The following is a 20298-nucleotide window of genomic DNA, read 5'->3' as shown; positions in this document are numbered from 1 at the left end:
TACTCACTTTCTTTCACTTCATCTATCTCACCTTCATTCTACTGCATACATCTCCATTCATCCCGATCCTAGATACCTACTTAAAACTGTTACTTTTCACAATAATTTGACCATCCAAAGCTATCGTTTTATTTGAATGAACATACCAAATACAACGTTTTTGACCAACTAAGTTTCAAAACTTTTTCTCAAGAGCTTGCCCCTACTGTTCCAGTTTTGTTCTAAATCCCTTTAGGCTTTTCCTACTAACACTACATTATCAGCATACATTAAGCAGCAGAGAATATTACCCAGTAGTTTTCCTGCTGTTTCATCCAACATTAATAAAAATAAATAAGGACTAAACACCGATCTCTGATTCTACTCATCATCTCTCCTACACTTGTCCTAACACTAATTGGTACTCTCTCATACATGTTATACACAACCTTCGCATACTCGTAGAGATTTGTAAACGCTTCTGCTGTAGCATTTGCTATTACTTTTGCTTCCTTTTTTGTCTGCGTTATAGTTTTCAAGATCTGTATCAGATTCTTGCCACTGTTTGTATAGTTTTCTTTTCTTCCTTATTTTTGTCTTTAACTTCGTTTGACCACCACCTATTTGGTCTCGTTATTCTTAAACTGCTTTCCTGACGTTTTTCTAAGCAAAGTCCAATAGCAGTATCTCCAATGATACTGACCATCTTCCCCCAAGTTGTATTAGGTTTCATGTTCCAACACATTTTTTCTATTATTTTGCCCTAAATAGACCTTTTTAATCATAAATATTATTATTATTATTATACATAAGCAAATAACATTAGTAACCTACTAGTAAATTACAAAATTACAATTTTTGGTTTAAAACAAAATCAATATTTTTACTATAATATAAAAAACTCTGTTTTTGAACGCGTTGGTAGATGGAGGGCGGAGCAGAGACAATGTTATCACTAAAGTTATTCCAGCTCTCAAAATCTCTATTTAATAGAAAGTTCGGTCTTGATCTTGTTGAAAAGTTCCCTTTTTAAGTTTATACTGCTGATCTCTGAGGCCTTTATCTTGATTTATGGTGAACATTTCATCGAGATTTCCGAAATTTAATTTTATTATTTTAAATGTGGTAATTAAGTCTCCACATTGTCGGCGAAGTTCAAAAGAAGTTAGGTTAGCCATACCAAGTCTTTCTGCGTAAGAAGGTCTTTTTAGTCCCAAAGGAATTTGAGTGGCTTTTGTTTGAACGTTTTCCAACAAAGTTTTGTCTCGAACCAAATCAGGATACCACGTTGGTCCATCGTGTTCAAGAATGGGCCTTACGTAAAGAGTGTAAAGTTTACAGAATGACTGCATTGAAACCCTCGAAGAACACCTTCGAATAAGATATAGTCTGGAGTTTGCACGTTTACAAATGGATGTAATATGGTTAGACCAAGTTAGGCTGATGTTTACGGTAATACCAAGGTTGTTATACGAGAACACAGAATCTAATGGTTGCTCTTTAACAAAGTACGGCACAAGTGGGTTATTTTTACCAATTCGAAGCACTAGGATGTGAGTCGTTATAACTGCATGATCTGACTTTTCTATAGGAGAACTGGAGAACTAAATCTTAGGTTCTGTCATTTAACATTAATGATTTGATTTTTTGTCGTCTTCTTCGACATTTTGGTTTCTTTTCGCTTTTGACTTCGATTTCCAGCTCAAGCAGCTTATGTTGTTGGCTCACAGTCTCCCCCTTGCAATCCTTACGTTAATTTATATCTTCTTTTCTTGTCATAATATGAAATAGTCCATTTAAAATTATCTTGTCCACTTCAATACATGTGATAAGCTGACCTGAAAAAATATGTCAAAAATCGCCCTATCTAATGCTGTTGCTAAAAAACGAAAATATCTATGGATAAGTATAGATAACTTTAGCAGAAATTTGAATACATTGTCTAATAATGTTGTTCAATAGATCTCCCTAATTGGCAAATGTTAGGTAAATAAAGAAGTAGCACCTTACTAACTGTGAATAAAAACAAAGAATAGGTACAGTTTCGACCTTCCCAAGATCTTTCATGATCAAGTTGATGATGATCCCAGGCTTTCCAGAGACTCGCTGTTTGTATTATATCATGCTTAGTGTAAGTCTAGAAATGAGGAGGTAATTTTCATAACCCAACATGTCCTTGTTGACTATTTTTTTAAGAAAGCAAAAAAACCGATTCATCTATATTGTCTCACCAACAAATATTTATGTAGTATAGTTATAAATCTGTACAGAAAGCAACCATAAGAAAACTACATACTTGGGTAGAAAGTGATTTAACAAATTAAACATATAATATAAAAGCTGTTACATGTGGGGTTTTGCATAAAGTTAAGATTATTTATTTAAGGGTAGGTTTGAACTCAGTATTGGACAAACTACTTGTAGTATACAAAGTAAAAAATATTTTCTTCTTAATAATATGAAGAATAACATTTGATTTAATATAATAAGATAGTTAACCTTTTTCACAATATTACAGTGAAATGTTATATAGTCCTAGCTATAATTACAACAGCCCTACTAATATTTTAATAGTCTATTACAAGTGATGGGCACAGTCTTTTTCTAAATAGTCACACACAACTTCCTCCTCTTCTTCAGGTCCATCTACAAGGCTTTCAATGTCTTGCCCTTTTGCATCATAAAGAAAATTTAACAGTTTATTCAGATCCTCCTTTTTTGTTTCGCTTATTGGATGAACTAAAGGAATTTCTTCAAGAGGATTTTCCATTATGTTTTTCCAAAGCTTGAAACCGATAGAACTCATTGCCTTTAACCCATATTAGCTGTACTTTGTTCTTTATTACAACTTTCTCAATGAAAATTCTTTTTGTGTAACTGATTTTAGGTAAATGTTTCAAAAAATTATTAGCAAGTGACTTTACATCCTTCAGAACCCCAATCAGTTCCAAGTACCTTCACAGTTCCAACTTTTTATATTCTTCAAGTTTACTCTTCTTTATTAATAAGAGTAGGTTTCTTCCGTAACAATTTTTCTACTCTTCCAAAAATCCTATCGGCTGGTAAAAAAGAATGGCCCCTGACGGAGAAATTAATAGCAATATGTGCCAAGCTGCCTTCATGGGGTGCTAAGAAGTGCATCAAGGTATGAAGCACATTATTGTTTCTGTTCTGATCTGTACATCCATCACAAAACAATCTCAAGTGGGTAACATTTGTAAGGTCATCTGATTAAAGATAATTAAGAAGAGCAGAAGCTACTTCAGTCAAACCGCGCCCTGATTGCTCTTCAGTCCAGATATAAAAGTACGGTCTGTTTTTATTACTAATATCTGTTACATAAACATTGTAAAAGCCTAGTTGTCTGGCATGAAAAGCCTATTTGATAGGAGTTCGAGGAAGTGGTTGCACCTGCTGCATATCAAAGCATAAAGTTTCCTCTTTTTATTTAGGTTCTTTCATTAGATCATAGAAAAACTGTGCCCTTTTACTGTGTATTTTTTTTAGTAAAAAGTATCTGCTTTTTGTTCCTGTAGCATTTTTAATTTTATAGTCCATCATGGCATACAGAAGTCAGACGCCGGAGATTTGAAACAAACATTAAATTATCTGCAGAATATCTTACGAAACATTAGTCACTTTACTTGGAGTTGAGGGTTTCCTGCACTAGCATTATAAATCATGTGAAGTTTCCAAATTGAAAGATTACTACTTAAATATACTCTTTTTGATTTGTTGCGGTTGTAGTGACTTTCAGTACCTTTTAAATTCCCAATAAACTGGCGAACCGCCTTCTTAACCAGTGATCTTTGACTTATTCTATCACGTCCTCTGTTGTGTTCTAGTCCTTGGTCAGTTTTTAGTTTTAATATTAGTAGTCGAAACTCTTTTAGGGTAAACTTAGTAGGGCGCAAAAAGAAAGATTAACATACAGTTACGCTATCCCTATAAGCAAGAGGAAATCGGTAAAGGAAGTCGATTTGGTTTGGATTTTGCTTGTTGTATGCCTAGGCTTAACTAATATTTTCGAGACCTCCGACGATGAACGTTTTTTGTTATTATGAACCTACCAACCAATAGGTCCTGAAAAAAATTTTCAGGTTTAGAATAAAGAGTCTTCCGAAATGCACCAGCGTCTGTAGGCTGAACTTCAGAACATCTAAAAGCTTTACCTTTGTGTAAGTTACCTATGAACACACAACTACCAGCAGGAGCAGCGTATCTCTTTTCGTTAAGAAGTTGTCGCCTGGGAACTGTCTTTTGTCTTTTTCGTGATCCGGCACTTGCTCTTCCAACTATAACTAATTCACTATATACAGTACCTTCATTTAAACCCATTATTTCACTCAATTAAGTACAAACATTAAATTATAACCTTCCTCTGAAACTAATCTAATGTGTACAGTCACCAATAACAATCAAAACCATGTGTCTAAACCACGTGACTGGAATACCTACTCCTCATTGGACGAATAGAAAATGTGTGATTTTGCTATAACCATCACATTAAATGTAGGGTTTTGCTTTAAACACCTACTTTTGAATTAATATTACAACTCGAACTTTGGGGTTTTGATCAGCAATCAACATGAAAGGCTATGTATTTTAAAATGGAGTATTAGAAACATGTGGGGTTATAAAAATTATCTCCTCAAATGCTATACGCATTTTTCTATTAGTTTCCGTTTGTTTTTATCAATGATTTGTTTAAGACAGAATATATTGCCGTTACATGTTCTGCTAACACGAAAACCACATTTTCCTTTTTATTGATCTTTAATTTCCTCCTCTATATAAGTTGTTTCAGTATTCTTCCATACAATCTATATAAAAAACATAAATACAAAATATTCAGTAAAAAACACTTGACATGAAAATAATTTCAGAACTATATACGTAGTTTACGTCAATAAATTATATTCCATTTCCTCTTTCTAAAACTAAATAATAAATTTGTGATTTGACTTATTTTTTAAAAGTCCAAATATATTTTTCCACTACAGACCTATATTAACCAAACTCTATAACTTCCTCATTTCAAAAACCAACTAACCGTATTACTGGCGGCAAATACGCGGTGGTTTTTGTGATTATCTTAAAAATACCACTAATTAACTTCCCAAATAATGAACGAACGAGAATTTTAGAATATTTCGGTCAATAACCTGATTTTGGAACAAAGACAGTGATTGTTACTTCAAAATAATGCTTTCCTGTTTTTAGATAACTTAGTTAGTAGTCATCAACTTATGACAATGGATAGGAAATGTCTTTTATCTTTTGTTTTAGCGTATCGTCGATAGGTATACTGAAAGCTCTTTATTCAGAGTGCATATTTTGATAATTAGAATTGTTCTTAATATGTCACTAAACTTTTGGGGAAATTTAATAAATATAGAACTAACAATGATTGCCATAAAATCTAGTTACAACTTTTGTTTAAATTTGAATTTAGGTATAAAGTATTTTCCACCTAAGAAGACCGCTTTTCAATTAAATGCTTAACTTTATTACTAGCGAACCAGATAAGCGGCGATATATTTCACATTACCTTTATGAATAACATTTTACTGCTCTGTTGTTTCAATCAGCACTGCGCAACAAGTTATGGTTTATTAGTTTTAATATGTATTGCAATATTTTTATTTAATCAATGAATTTATTACATGTTAACTTTTTTTTAATTTCTTCTGACGTATCGTATAATGTAGGTTTACCCAATAATCAAAGTTATGCCTTTACAAGAACATATTATTTGAAAAATAAGGAGTACCATTTGTCATAATAATTGTAATCTCATTTATACACACTTTAAAAATTTGTTTAGTAATGTATTTCTTAAATCCACACAATCATTGAAAAATGATTCATGCTATTTAAAAATATCTTTCTGTTAACGACACTGTTATCGACAAAGTAGATCAAATTCAAACTTGTTATCATATTACACTTCTGTTTATCGTTAAAAATTAATTGATGGTCGTGGGTTGTATTGGTGTTATTTAATAATTTAGCAAAATACATAATCAGCAAAAATCTTATTTAAAACATGCGAACGGTTTTTGCAATCACAATCAATGCAGTGTTTATGCTTGTTTAGTATTTGCTATTAAATAATTTGTGTTTGATTGTTTCATCTGTTCTAAAACCCTCGTCCTTTTTAGGGTGTAGTAGTTGTATATAAGTACCTATTTTTTATAGTAGTGTAGTGAAGCGGTACTTTAAAGTAAAATGAGTAATTTGGCAGAAAATAAAATACAGTCGAAACGTAGAGTGTTATCTCCAGAAGAACGGCGTTTAGTTCTGAAAGTCGAAAGTTGTTTCAATTTAGGAAAACATAATATGGGTCCATTGACACCTGTTATGGCAGTTCAGTTCATACGCACATGCGATGCTTGCGGTATCTCAGAGAGGACACTCCGAAGAATTAATAACATGAGTGAGGATGAAATAAATAAAGTAAGCAAGAGAAATCATCGACATCCAAAAACTTTAGATTTGCACCAGTCAATTAAACTTGCAATTAAAAATATTATATATAATATGTATAAAGCCAAAGACTATGTAACAATTAGTGCTGTATTACAAAAAATAAAAGACAAGGAACTGTGTGATATTAGTTTAACAAGTTTGTGGAAAGTGCTGAAATATTTAAGTTTTCGATATAAAAAGACAAATAATAGACAAGTATTGTGTGAACTCTCTAATGTTGTTTCAAAACATTTTTTGGCATTTTTTAAGAAAATACATGAACAATAAAAAGTCTGATAGTTCGAGGCAAGTTGTATTTTTAGATGAAACTTGGATTTTCGCTAAAGGAAATATGTAAAAATCATCCTGGCAAGATGGCACCACGAAATGTTATTCTTCTAGTCGTTCCGGTAATGGTAAACGCTACATTATACTTCATGCTGGAAATGATGAAGGTTTTATTTCTGGTTTAATTTTTTCGTCCACAAAGAATACGGGTGATTACCATGGAAATATGGATGCAAATATTGTTGAAGAATGGTGTCAAGAAAATTTGTTAAAAAAATTGGAGCGACCATCCATAATAGTTTTGGATAATGCATCCTACCACTCAAGAGTAGAAGAGAGATTTCCTTCAAGCAGCTGGACAAAAGAAGAAATAAAGATTTGGTTGACAGAAAAGAAAATTTATCAGAGTGATATATTTTTAAAAGTCGATTTACTTCAAAGGTGTGGAGAGCACAAAATTCAAAAGAAATTTGTTACTGACCAAATAGCTCTTTAATATGGCCATTAAGTTCTTCAACTTCCACCCTACCATTGCCACTATAATGCAATTGAATTAGTTTGGAGTATAGCCAAAACTTTTTATGATAAACATGCATCCAAAACAACAGATGACGCTAGCGTTCTTAGTTTATGGAAAGAATCGCTAGAACAAATAAAGGCAGAACAATGGCAAAATTGTATTAGACATACGGAAGACATAATCGTTCAGTCTTTTCAAACCGATCGAGTCCGGTGAGGTCCGGCCTCTAATTATTCGAATAGACAATTCAGATAGTGACGACTGTGATAGTGAAATATCAGACAGTGAATAAGACAAATCGTTTGCTAAAAAGAAGTAACAAAAAAGTGTTTCGGGAATTCAATTCGGGCTTTGTGGTGTGTTTTAGTTATATATATATATATATATATATATATATATATATATATATATATATATATATATATATATATATATATAAGGTTCTTGAACTCCTAAGTGGAGCATAGAGTGTTATGATGTGTTTTTTGTGTTTGAATGATGAGCAATGAGTATTTTTAATAATATAATATATAGGGTTTTTATCGCGGTTCTCAAAGAATTAGCTTGTAAGTACTTTTTTAAATTATCTTTATTATAACTATTATGAAACACACATATATATCTAACCTAGTCAATGTAAATTTAAAATAAACTATCTTTAAACTGATATTCTTATAAAACTAATTAAATTCTATAGACAATCTAAAATTTAAACAAACTATCTTCAAAATTGAAATTGTTATGACACTAACTAAATTATATTAACAAAATTTTGTACCTTTCTTTCACTGAATGCCTAAATGAACTGTTTTCCACTATATATATTCTAATCACCACTGAAAGTCTTCGTACTTCGGTTATCCTTGTTTTTGTGAAATTTCTTTTTCCAATTATCAGCTTCTACTAATTTAAGATATATTTTTCTTCACCAGCATTTACATACCACCAACCAAACCAGCAAACAGCATTTATATTTATTCTTTTCAATATACCAATATCCAATTATTATAAGTTGATTTATACTAATCTCCAACCACAATATAATTTAATTTCTTCCAATATACTTTTATAATCTTCAATAATTATTTGTGTATAATTATAAATGTGCATTAATTATATGCATAATTTTTAATCTTCATTTAACTCACTATATTAAACAATTTGACTATTTGTACCTGATTCTCTGACTCCAAATAATCTTTCATATTTCTTACTAAACTTTTCTGACTGACTTCTTGAAAATTCTGAACAATTTACTTCACTAAATGTGTCTAATAACTTTCATAATAAACTGGCCTGACTTCTGACTAAAAACTTCCAAAAACTGACCTAAAAACTTCTTAAAACTCTTCTGACTGCACTATCTAAAACTTTTCTGACTAAAAACTTTCAAAAAAACTTCTGAACAATTGACTTCACTAAGTAAATGTATCTATCTTCTAACTAACTTTCATGATAAAACTGCTAAAAACTGCCATCTTGAATCCAAATCACGGGTATTTATATATTTTTGGATTTCTAGAACCATCTCGTAAGATATCATGTTCCAATTTGTTCTATTTAATACTTGTCTGAATTTTCTGGAACAAACCATTTCGCAAACATGGCCATCTCCGGAGATCCAGAGAATTCCATTCTTTTCTATTAATAATTTTGTTTACATTTAGGCTTTTCAGATCAGAATATATAATTAAATTAGTAACTTAACATTCTAATTTAATAAAATACACATTTCAAACAATATATTATTATAATCCACTTTATATTCGTAAATATTCTTAAACGTCACTTCAGAGTATAAATATCTGTCAATCTCCGAGAGTATTTTTGGTTGCCTAAGCACATGGCTCACTTATATATATTTACAATATTAAAATACAACTATTTACAATTATTATATGCTAATTTATTAAAAATGCCCTCACATAAATATAATTTTATAAAATTCTCTAGTATATAACTTATTTAAATTAATCAAATATCTAATATTATGTAGTATATAACTTATAAATTATTTTCTATAAACCCTAATCGTCACAATACCCCAAAATTTAAATTTAAAATAAATAATTTACTTATTATTTTTTTAAATATTAATTTTCTTATCCCTTATTAAATTTAATAAATCAATTTTTTTTTTTATTTAAAATGTGTTAAATACATCCCTGTTCGCTGTCTATGTCAAAACAGAGAACAACGGAGCAAGCACAGTTCGGCTATTCTATGGTCAAACTGTCATGTCAATTGGAGCAATGAAAATGGAGGCTATGTCAAAAATTAAAAAACAACTAATGTAAGGTTCTATAATTATTTTGTATTCTGTTTATTTATAGACAAGATTTCCGTTCACAAGGCTTTCATCTATATGAATCGTAAGTTTTACACTTTCCATATTATTTTTAGAAAGACATTTATAGTATTAATTCTGTATCTAACCCCAAATTATGATTTTTAGGGTAGCAACAATTTCCACATGTACAAAATTCAACAAGTATGATGTCAAATTTATTCACAACAATGAAATCTACCATCTATTTAACAAATCAAGTCTATTGAATAAAATGGATATATCAGTAAGCTGTTAGTATTTTTATAATTAGTGTTAAGTTTATAATATATTACTTCTTTTTGAAAAATAAGTCCAACTTTATCTAATCTGTTTATTATAATTTTTAGGTGTTTCTCATGATCTTCAGCCGTTTTAGAAACAATTAATATATCACCAATGTAGTGAATTACAAAATGTTCATATTGATCCAAAATATCATGAAGACATCTACATAGAACACTGCAAGATGATTGAAGTCCAACTGGTACTACTTTGAATTGATATACTAATCTATCTATCTGAAATCCTGTAATCTTGTTAATATTCCTTGCATCCAAACATAACCTGATTTCACCTGATCTTTTTCGTACTACTACTATGGGGTTAATAAAACGTGTGTCTGCCTTCTCAATGATTCCATCTTCTAACATATTATTAATTGTTTTGTTTACTTCTTCTCTGTATTTATATGGTATTGGGTATGATTTTGTTTTAAAATCTTTTTCTTCTTTAACTTTTATACTATGGATATAATTTTGTGCAATTCTATTTTCTTTATTGACAAGTCCCTTGTGTTGCTGCAATATGGAAATGACTATTGATTTATATTCTTCAGGGCAATTTAAAACTTTTATCATATCTTCTTCTTTACAAATAAAATTATTCTTCATTATGTACTCATTATTCCTTGCTTCCAATTTTACGCACTCCGCCTCGTAGGCATCCATCTGCTTAAAATTTCCATTCCTTAAATATTCACTACAATAATTATTCTTTACATTCTTCTGGGACATTTCCCTATCATCAAAATACATTTCTTCTTCATAAACATCATTATTTTCTTTTAATAATATCCTATCAACTCTTATTCCTTCTTCTACCTCATCTTTCTGCATAAATTTAATTATTTGCCCTTCCAAAGTTACCATTTTTTCTTCAAAATCTATCTTTACTTTCTTCTTTTCCAATTCATCATTTCCCATTAATATATCAACACATAAATCCTTGACAATAAATCCTTGCATATTAATTTCTTTATTAAGAATATTAATTTTAAAATTGGCTAGTTTATCAATTTCACCCAACTTCTTATTATTTGCACCAATAATTTTAATTTTTGGAATCTTTATTATATCTGATAGTTTTAATGTATTAAAAATAAAATTCTCCGAGACTAATGTACTTTCTGAACCAGTATCTATCATAATTTTAATCATTTTATTTTTGGCCAAAGCATTTATATAAATTAAATTAATGGATTCAATAATTTTATCTTCATCTAAAGAAATAAATTCAGAAGGTTTTTCATAATAGCAATGGCCTAACTTGTAATTCAGAAAGTTTACTGCACAAAATTTTGATTATTAGAATTGTCAGATTGTATCTGACCACTTGGATCTGATGTACTATGTCTTTCCCTACTATGACTTCTACTCACATTTTCTTGCCTTGTACGATTTCGTTCTCTGTCTTCGCAGCTCCTATTCCTTCGAACACAATTTACCTGTCTGTTATAGTTAGGTCGCTCTGTATTTCTTCTATTGTTAAAATCTTGTCTATTATTATTAGTACTGTTATTAAAATGTTGTCTATTATAATTAGTATTATTAAAATTTTGTCTATTATAACTAGTATTATTATTAAAGTTCTGTCTATTTGGATTACTGTTATTATTATTAAAATTTTGTAAACTATCACCATATCTATTATATGATTGTCTATATTGTTGATTATCATTATTATATTGAAAGTTATTATTGTTTTTTCTGTTGTTATTATTACTTGTCATATTGCCTCTTTGTATTCTTTGAATAAAATTAATAAAACTATCTATTGTTTGAATATTTTGTACAGTTACGGTTTGCACAACATCAGCATCAAAATGTCTAGATACATTTAAGACTGTTTCATCCTCTCTAAGTGGTGGTTCTAAATATTTTGCAACTGTTATCAATTTCAATGCATAATCTACCATATTTGATTTTAAATTTTGATTATACTTTCCAAAATATAGAATTTCTCTAAACTTGGCTTGCTCTAGTTCACCCCAATAATAATTTAAAAATTTATTTTCAAATGTTTGAAAGTTATCTAAATCATTTTCAATACTAGCAAACCAAGTTGCTGCATTGTCATTTAATGTCATTCTAATATAATCTTTAATATCATTAATATTATTCACAAATCTTAATTTATGTTTTAAACTATTTATGTATACTCTAGGATGCAAATTTTTTATATTACCAGAGAATTTAATCCCAGTCTCATTTGTTAAATTTAAGTAAGGTCTCCCTATGTCTCTCATTTGTAAAATATCATCTATTCTCTGTTCCACATTTCTTATTTGATTACAATTTATTTGGATATTTTGTTGTATATCGTCTAATTTTTCTTCTGTGTTTCTCCTGTCTTCGTTAATTTTTACTTCTAAGTTACATTTCTGTAACTCTATTTTCTGTTCTATATCTATCTTATTATCTTGAATAATCCTCTTTACTTCTGTCCTCTCATTGTCTATCCTTTTCTTGTAGTCATTCCGTATACTTTTTATTTCATTTGCTACTTTTTTCTCTGCAGCTTCAAGTTTTTTATCCATTTGTTTTACAATTTTATTATTATTATCTTCTATTTTCTTTTCTAATTTTCTATAATTCTCTTCCAATTTCTGTTCCATTTTTTTCATGTCTTCTTTGACTTCTTTTGAATTCTCTTCCAATTTTTTTATGTCTTCTTTGATTTCTTTTAAATTCTCTTCCATTTTCTGTTCAATTTTTTTCATGTCTTCTTTGACTTCTTGTGAATTCTGTTCCATTTTGTGTTCTATTTTTTTCGTATTCTCTTCCATTGTCTTGTTCATCTGCATCAATAATGACATCAAAGCTGCCATATTGACATTTTCCTCTCTTTCTGGATTCATTTCTGCAGTATCTTGTGGAGCTTGAACTAAACTCTCCTCTTGTATAGGTTGTGTTTCTACTTCCACATCTTCTTCATTCTTTTTGCTTCTTGTACCTTTCTTTCCTTGAGACATTTTGAGACTTTACTTGTTCAAATATAATTAAAAATAAAATCTATAATTTTTTCTTTCTACTGATAATTAATTTAATTATATGAGAGCACTTATCTTCCCAAACTAATTCTTTTAAATAGAGAGCCACTGCGTTGGGTGCCAAATTGTTATGATGTGTTTTTTGTGTTTGAATGATGAGCAATGAGTATTTTTAATAATATAATATATAGGGTTTTTATCGCGGTTCTCAAAGAATTAGCTTGTAAGTACTTTTTTAAATTATCTTTATTATAACTATTATGAAACACACATATATATCTAACCTAGTCAATGTAAATTTAAAATAAACTATCTTTAAACTGATATTCTTATAAAACTAATTAAATTCTATAGACAATCTAAAATTTAAACAAACTATCTTCAAAATTGAAATTGTTATGACACTAACTAAATTATATTAACAAAATTTTGTACCTTTCTTTCACTGAATGCCTAAATGAACTGTTTTCCACTATATATATTCTAATCACCACTGAAAGTCTTCGTACTTCGGTTATCCTTGTTTTTGTGAAATTTCTTTTTCCAATTATCAGCTTCTACTAATTTAAGATATATTTTTCTTCACCAGCATTTACATACCACCAACCAAACCAGCAAACAGCATTTATATTTATTCTTTTCAATATACCAATATCCAATTATTATAAGTTGATTTATACTAATCTCCAACCACAATATAATTTAATTTCTTCCAATATACTTTTATAATCTTCAATAATTATTTGTGTATAATTATAAATGTGCATTAATTATATGCATAATTTTTAATCTTCATTTAACTCACTATATTAAACAATTTGACTATTTGTACCTGATTCTCTGACTCCAAATAATCTTTCATATTTCTTACTAAACTTTTCTGACTGACTTCTTGAAAATTCTGAACAATTTACTTCACTAAATGTGTCTAATAACTTTCATAATAAACTGGCCTGACTTCTGACTAAAAACTTCCAAAAACTGACCTAAAAACTTCTTAAAACTCTTCTGACTGCACTATCTAAAACTTTTCTGACTAAAAACTTTCAAAAAAACTTCTGAACAATTGACTTCACTAAGTAAATGTATCTATCTTCTAACTAACTTTCATGATAAAACTGCTAAAAACTGCCATCTTGAATCCAAATCACGGGTATTTATATATTTTTGGATTTCTAGAACCATCTCGTAAGATATCATGTTCCAATTTGTTCTATTTAATACTTGTCTGAATTTTCTGGAACAAACCATTTCGCAAACATGGCCATCTCCGGAGATCCAGAGAATTCCATTCTTTTCTATTAATAATTTTGTTTACATTTAGGCTTTTCAGATCAGAATATATAATTAAATTAGTAACTTAACATTCTAATTTAATAAAATACACATTTCAAACAATATATTATTATAATCCACTTTATATTCGTAAATATTCTTAAACGTCACTTCAGAGTATAAATATCTGTCAATCTCCGAGAGTATTTTTGGTTGCCTAAGCACATGGCTCACTTATATATATTTACAATATTAAAATACAACTATTTACAATTATTATATGCTAATTTATTAAAAATGCCCTCACATAAATATAATTTTATAAAATTCTCTAGTATATAACTTATTTAAATTAATCAAATATCTAATATTATGTAGTATATAACTTATAAATTATTTTCTATAAACCCTAATCGTCACAAGAGCTTCAGTGAAAACGCGCCATCGGGTTCTATTTTGCGCTAAGGCCTTCACCTCATTCCAAGACTTTCCTTGGCCTCTTATCTCGTCCATGATGGATCTTCTCCAAGTTTGTACTGGGCGACCTCTTTTTCTTTTCCCTTGGGGATTCCACTCTAGGGCAGTCTTTGCCCCACTTTCTGGACTTAATTTCATTTTGTACCCTCTTTTGTTCGGTCAGGTGTAGCAGATCGTCGTTTCTGATGGTGTTAGTGTTTTAGTTAAACGATAAAGTAATTTCGGTCTAATTACTAGTCTGCATACTCTCAATAGCTTTGGTATTAATTACTGGACTACACATGTTTAAACCTTTTGTTTTGCTGAAAACTCGGAAGTGATTAAGTGCCAATTTTTATTAATCTATGATGTCTCATTTTAACTATTTAGCGGAAGGTTATTTATTCATGATTGGCAGAATATTTCGGAGATCTATTAAATACAGACCAACAAGAGGAACTTGAGGAAAATGAGAATTGGCAAGAAGATGAAGAAGGAACGTGCGAGGATCCAACTTTGAATGAAGTCAAAGAAATAATAAGAGACCGAAAAAATAACAATAATGCAAGAAAGTTGAAGGAAATGATATTTCACTTGACAATAATAATTTGGCAAAAGGAAGAAATGCCGAAACAATAAAATAGCGCTCTTATTTGCCTATCTATAAAAAAGGAGACAAAACGGAATGCGAAAGCTTTACTTCTAGGTGAAACATCAGAAAAAATTAAACAGATGGGTGGAATGCAAAAGTAGGACAAAAAAACAGCACAAAATCCAACAAACTGACATCCACAAGTAAATAAACCAGAAACGTCACAAATTGTACTTAAAAAAAAATATGAAAACGTCCCCAAATGCCTTTTTTGTACATATCTCTTTTCGATGTAGTCTAGAGCGTTCATAAAAATAACATGTTTATTTAATGTTTAATGTTTACTTAATACCAGGCGGTAGCTGGTTTGTCTTTAGTTCCATGCGTGGAAGACAATGATGCTAGATAAAGAGTATGCGTTTTATGTGTTTTATCTCGCCAGGTATTAGTGACGCACGGGTAAAGAACCATGGACTCAACTGTAATGGGATATATATATATATATATATATATATATATATATATATATATATATATATATATATATCCCATTATCCCATATATTGGAAATTCCATTATATGTTTAAAAAAGTTTATATACTTATTTTTACATAAAATACTTTCATTAGCTCCAAATAACTATCGCAAGTATTTATGTTTTTTTAGAGCGTTTTGTTAAAAAGTGTCCACATGCAATCACTAAACGATTTGACGCGGCGTTGACAGTCTTAAAATATTATTTTGGCGACTACGTTTATCTACGAATACAATCTTTAGAAACAAAAATTTTTTGAGCACCGACAGATATTAAGGCGATTTGTTCGACAAAAATTGGCACCGAGACAATGGTTTTTGTATGTTACAAAATGGACGAATTCTTAATATTAAATATGTGATTCACGTCCGCGGTTATTTTTAGATTCTGTGTTTATATTTTTTTACAGTGATAAATGGGGTTACGAATTGATATAATACTAAAATATTCGTGCATAACTATAAGAGATTTCTATGTTTTAACATAAAACAATATTTAGCATAAAACAAGATTTCTTCTTCATTCTTCTGTTTCGCCTACTTTATTTAAATGGCTAAGAAGTGGTTTTTTCATTTATTTCCAAGTATTTTAAGTATTTCTGTTGGTATTTCTTCGTATCCTGTAGCTTTTCTGTTTTGGCTATTTTTATTGCCTTATCTAATTCTTCCATTGTTATACTGAGACCTGTAATACAATTTTATATTTCTTTTACTTGTTCCTTCATCACTAAATAAAGAGAGAGAGAAAGAAAGAGAGAGAGAGAGAGAGAGAGAGAGAGAGAGAGAGAGAGAGAGAGAGAGAGATTAATTACGTGCACTACTATCAGCGAATGTATCTACGATTTTATTAATAACTATCTGATGGGCAACTTTATTTTCGACAGGTACTTACAAGAGCTAGAAAAGATAACCGTGCTTCTGACATTGTATCACGAAGATATGATGTTTACATCATCATTTCAGATCTGTCTGAACTAGCGGTCGTCATGGGTTAAGTTAAAAACAAGATGTACGCTTGACACACTTCTGGTATGCAAGCCCTAGTGCAATAAAAATCTATAAGAATAATTTATTTTGACTGCATCATAAATAGAGTTCGCCGATTCCAACTACTTCTACTGCAACTAAATCTAGCTTGAATTTGTTGAATGATTACATCGAGATTTCCGAAAAACACGCCAACTCTATATCTTTTTTCAGGGTTTGAGATGCGTTGATCTTGTAATAATTCATCAAAATGCTTCTTAACGCTACCAAACCATTTGATTTAACAAACTACAGGTCAAGCCACAATTAGTAGCAAAATCTTTGGATTCTTGTAAAAATGACGTAGGTATTATTATATTTTTGACCTGCACAAAATAGTGACAGATAGATTTATAGATTCCACAACTTTATTTTGTTAAATAGTTAAGAAGACAAATTCAAAGTGTTCCGTTTTATTTTTTAAATTCTTAGCTGTGATTCTCTCCTCACAATCTGTGGTAGTTAATATTATTTTAGATAGTGTTTTTAAAATTGTCAGCATTGTTAGCAAATGATCCATCTTTTAATGCTTTTGTCGAAAAAATTATAAATACTTTGTATGGTATCGTAGTAATCGCAGACTTCTATGTATTACTGTTTGCGTCCTGCAACATAAAATTTAAATCATGAGATGCACAATGGTTGTAAGCAGCTTGGAGTTGGACGGTTTTAATTTTATATTGCACTCCGGAATAATTACCACTCAAATTTGCTGCACCGTTATCACCCTGTCCGCGACCACTTTTCAGCTGGTATACTATGTTCTTTTAAGAAACATAAAATTAAATTTGAAACATCTTCTCCAGTTTGGCTATGTATATCACAGAAACCTAAGAATGATTATTCTATCATCTAATCATAATTCATTTCTATATTACTAGGAACATCAGTAATTTGGATCTCTTTCAATCGAAACGTACCCAACTATGACTGATAAGGCCTGTTTTAGAAATGTCCTGTGTTGTATCCAATAATATAGAAAAAATAATTTTCTTATATTCTTATTTAATAAGAATTTCTTAATAAAGTTAATAAGTTATTTTGAATTTTTGGACTCTCCGTACAATACTCTAAAGATTTGTTATTTTTGTTGATGTTATAAGAAACCGACACGTATGTAGAGGTAAATTTTTCGTGAACATTAATTTTTTTGAAAGACCCTGTTAATCGTTCACTTCTTTAATTTATGCGCAATATATGACTGTGATGTTCTATCGGCAAAAAGCGAGCAAGGCTTACAATATACAACATCGGTTTTTTGCGAGTAGCACAACCAGTAACGCGATAATTCAGTTCCAGCAAGAGATTTAAAACAATAAAAGTTTTCCGAAAAAGAACGGTCATTGGCGTCTTTTGGGAATGGCTTTTTAGGTTTAGATGGCCTCTGCTGTAGAATTTGGTTTTTTATATCAAAATCTTCAGTATTGTCATACAACTCCTAATCGGAACAGTAATAAACTTCATGGGAACTAAAGAGCATTTTTTAATTAGTCTATCTACCAAAATAAAAATGAAATGTTACCTTGAACTACAATGAGCGTAATTAATCTGCTCTACGTCCAACTCTACTTCTGGGTTGTCATTTTCATGTTGAGTAGAATTAGTACTTATTTTTTCCTGACTAAGACCAACTGGATCTATTGATATGTCACCAGCTTCATTAGGCTACTGTTTTAATTCACCAGTTACCACAAAAAACGAAGAAATTTTTGTAATTTTTGTTTTTGTTCGGGTTTTTGAGCACGTTGCTTTCGCTTTTTTGAACCACTTTTATATTCCCTCTTAGAACTTATTCTGTCTCCTGCAGATATATTACAATGAGAGCATTATTACAAGTATAAGTGTTAAAATTTCCTTATCTTACCCTTTATTTGCTGAGATATTGATTGAGTCCAATGATTGCACAAGAAAAGTCGTCAATATCTGATAAATAAGTCGTTATAAATTGATGCAACTATAACCGTAAAATAACACAAATAACACAAAATGCAAACAACCAAACAATGTAAGGATACAAAAAACTACTGTCGAATATCGTATCGAAATAGTAAACGTAAACAGAAAACGCATTTTTAGATCTAGAAATATTGTTCTAAAACTTGACTATATTGATAAAGTCTCTGTTTATGTTGCACTTGCCGAATATGGCTATTTAGAAATTTGCATTCTGAAATGAAAATTTCTAAATAGGCATGTATGTATTGTATTGTATGACCTCCTAGGGTTAAAAGAACGGGGCGTGTTTTTGCTAAATCGGGGGAAGTTTTTGAAGATTTCCAGACACTGCTTAAAAAATTTTGCGTATGCATGTGGAATATAATCCTAGCTTTGTCTACACTTATTTAGAGATATCATCCTAAAACTATCTTTATTTTTTGAGGTGCTTAAGTAACTTCCTAGTTTGTTATTTTCGTGACCATGGTTGTTATCTTCGTTAGTCTATAAACTTGAATAATACTAATTAAATAACACGACAAATTAATTATCTGGCACCACATATAACATCCAAGACATTCCCTGAACTGTATTGCAGCAATCCAAAAAGACAACTAAAATTCTAGTGTCATCAACGACAGCGTGAACAACCGTAACATGTTTAATTAACTACAATTATGTAATACTAAACGTTTGGCTTCGACGCCAACTGTACAAATTTCCTATAGGCTTTGATTCGTCACCGATACGCTTTTGTTTACATTTCACTGAAAGCAAAGTCGGCCAATCCGGCCGGCCAGTCGTGTCTAATAACCGATGACTTAATTGACTTTACGACGCCACGACACGTGCTCAGTTATTTGACTATAGATTAAAGAGTTCGACTTGGTTTCCTGCACTCAAGTGCTAAGAGATATGTCTGACCAGGTGCAACTTGGATAGAAATGTTATGAAAGTATCATAAATTTAATACTTAACATCAAATACTAAGACTAAACAGATTTTAAAATTATTTAACCAAATATATAGTTGTTATTGAACTCTTGTCGTTGTTAAAAGATTTAATATTCTATCCAATCCTCGAAACATGTATAATTCATACGACTGTATTATCACGTCTGATTTTTCTATCAATAGATAAAGTTTCATTATAATTTGCAATTATTTGATGAAAACTGTCAAAGTACTCCAATGTGCCTACTTACAAGACCTACAATCCCTACAAGTGATGATTCTGAAGATAATGCAGTTCTTTCTGATGAATTAGAGATCATAGATAATGGTGTAGAAGGACTGCACGATTCATACACTTAAAATAGAAGAAAAAGACAACCAGCAAGTTGGAGACTCATTTTTCTTGCGAAAAATACTTATGAAGTGGGATCACACTCCAGTCAACAAACGAACGAGCCATAATTGTCTAGAAGTAAACAATTTTCAAGAAAAGTGCATTCATTTTATTTTCAAAATAAGATAATGACTTTGTGTTATGTGGTTGGATTTCTTGGATACTGTAGTTTAACCAATATCTACCATTAAATCCAAACACATAGGACATCAATATCTTCGACGTAGTGGATTTAGGATTATTTTATTTGAAAATGTGAAGTTTCAGGGCCGGACTG

General features: G+C 30.3%; 1 protein-coding gene and 1 long non-coding RNA gene across 9 annotated transcripts in view; both read left to right on the top strand.

The window, feature by feature from the left end:
* The window catches only part of tmod (tropomodulin), a 351180-nt gene that overhangs the window by 188850 nt on the left and 142032 nt on the right, over window positions 1–20298 (top strand). The window lies entirely within an intron of this gene.
* LOC140448373 (uncharacterized) lies at window positions 8446–10413 on the top strand. Its single transcript, XR_011951699.1, has 3 exons — window positions 8446–9630; window positions 9714–9838; window positions 9935–10413. It is a non-coding gene; the product is annotated as an uncharacterized lncRNA (long non-coding RNA).

The sequence above is a fragment of the Diabrotica undecimpunctata genome, chromosome 8 (assembly GCF_040954645.1).
Source record: "Diabrotica undecimpunctata isolate CICGRU chromosome 8, icDiaUnde3, whole genome shotgun sequence".
In the NCBI taxonomy this organism is placed as follows: Eukaryota; Metazoa; Arthropoda; class Insecta; order Coleoptera; family Chrysomelidae; genus Diabrotica; species Diabrotica undecimpunctata.
Note: the sequence above shows the minus strand (reverse complement) of the source record. Positions and strands in the feature narration are given on the sequence as shown.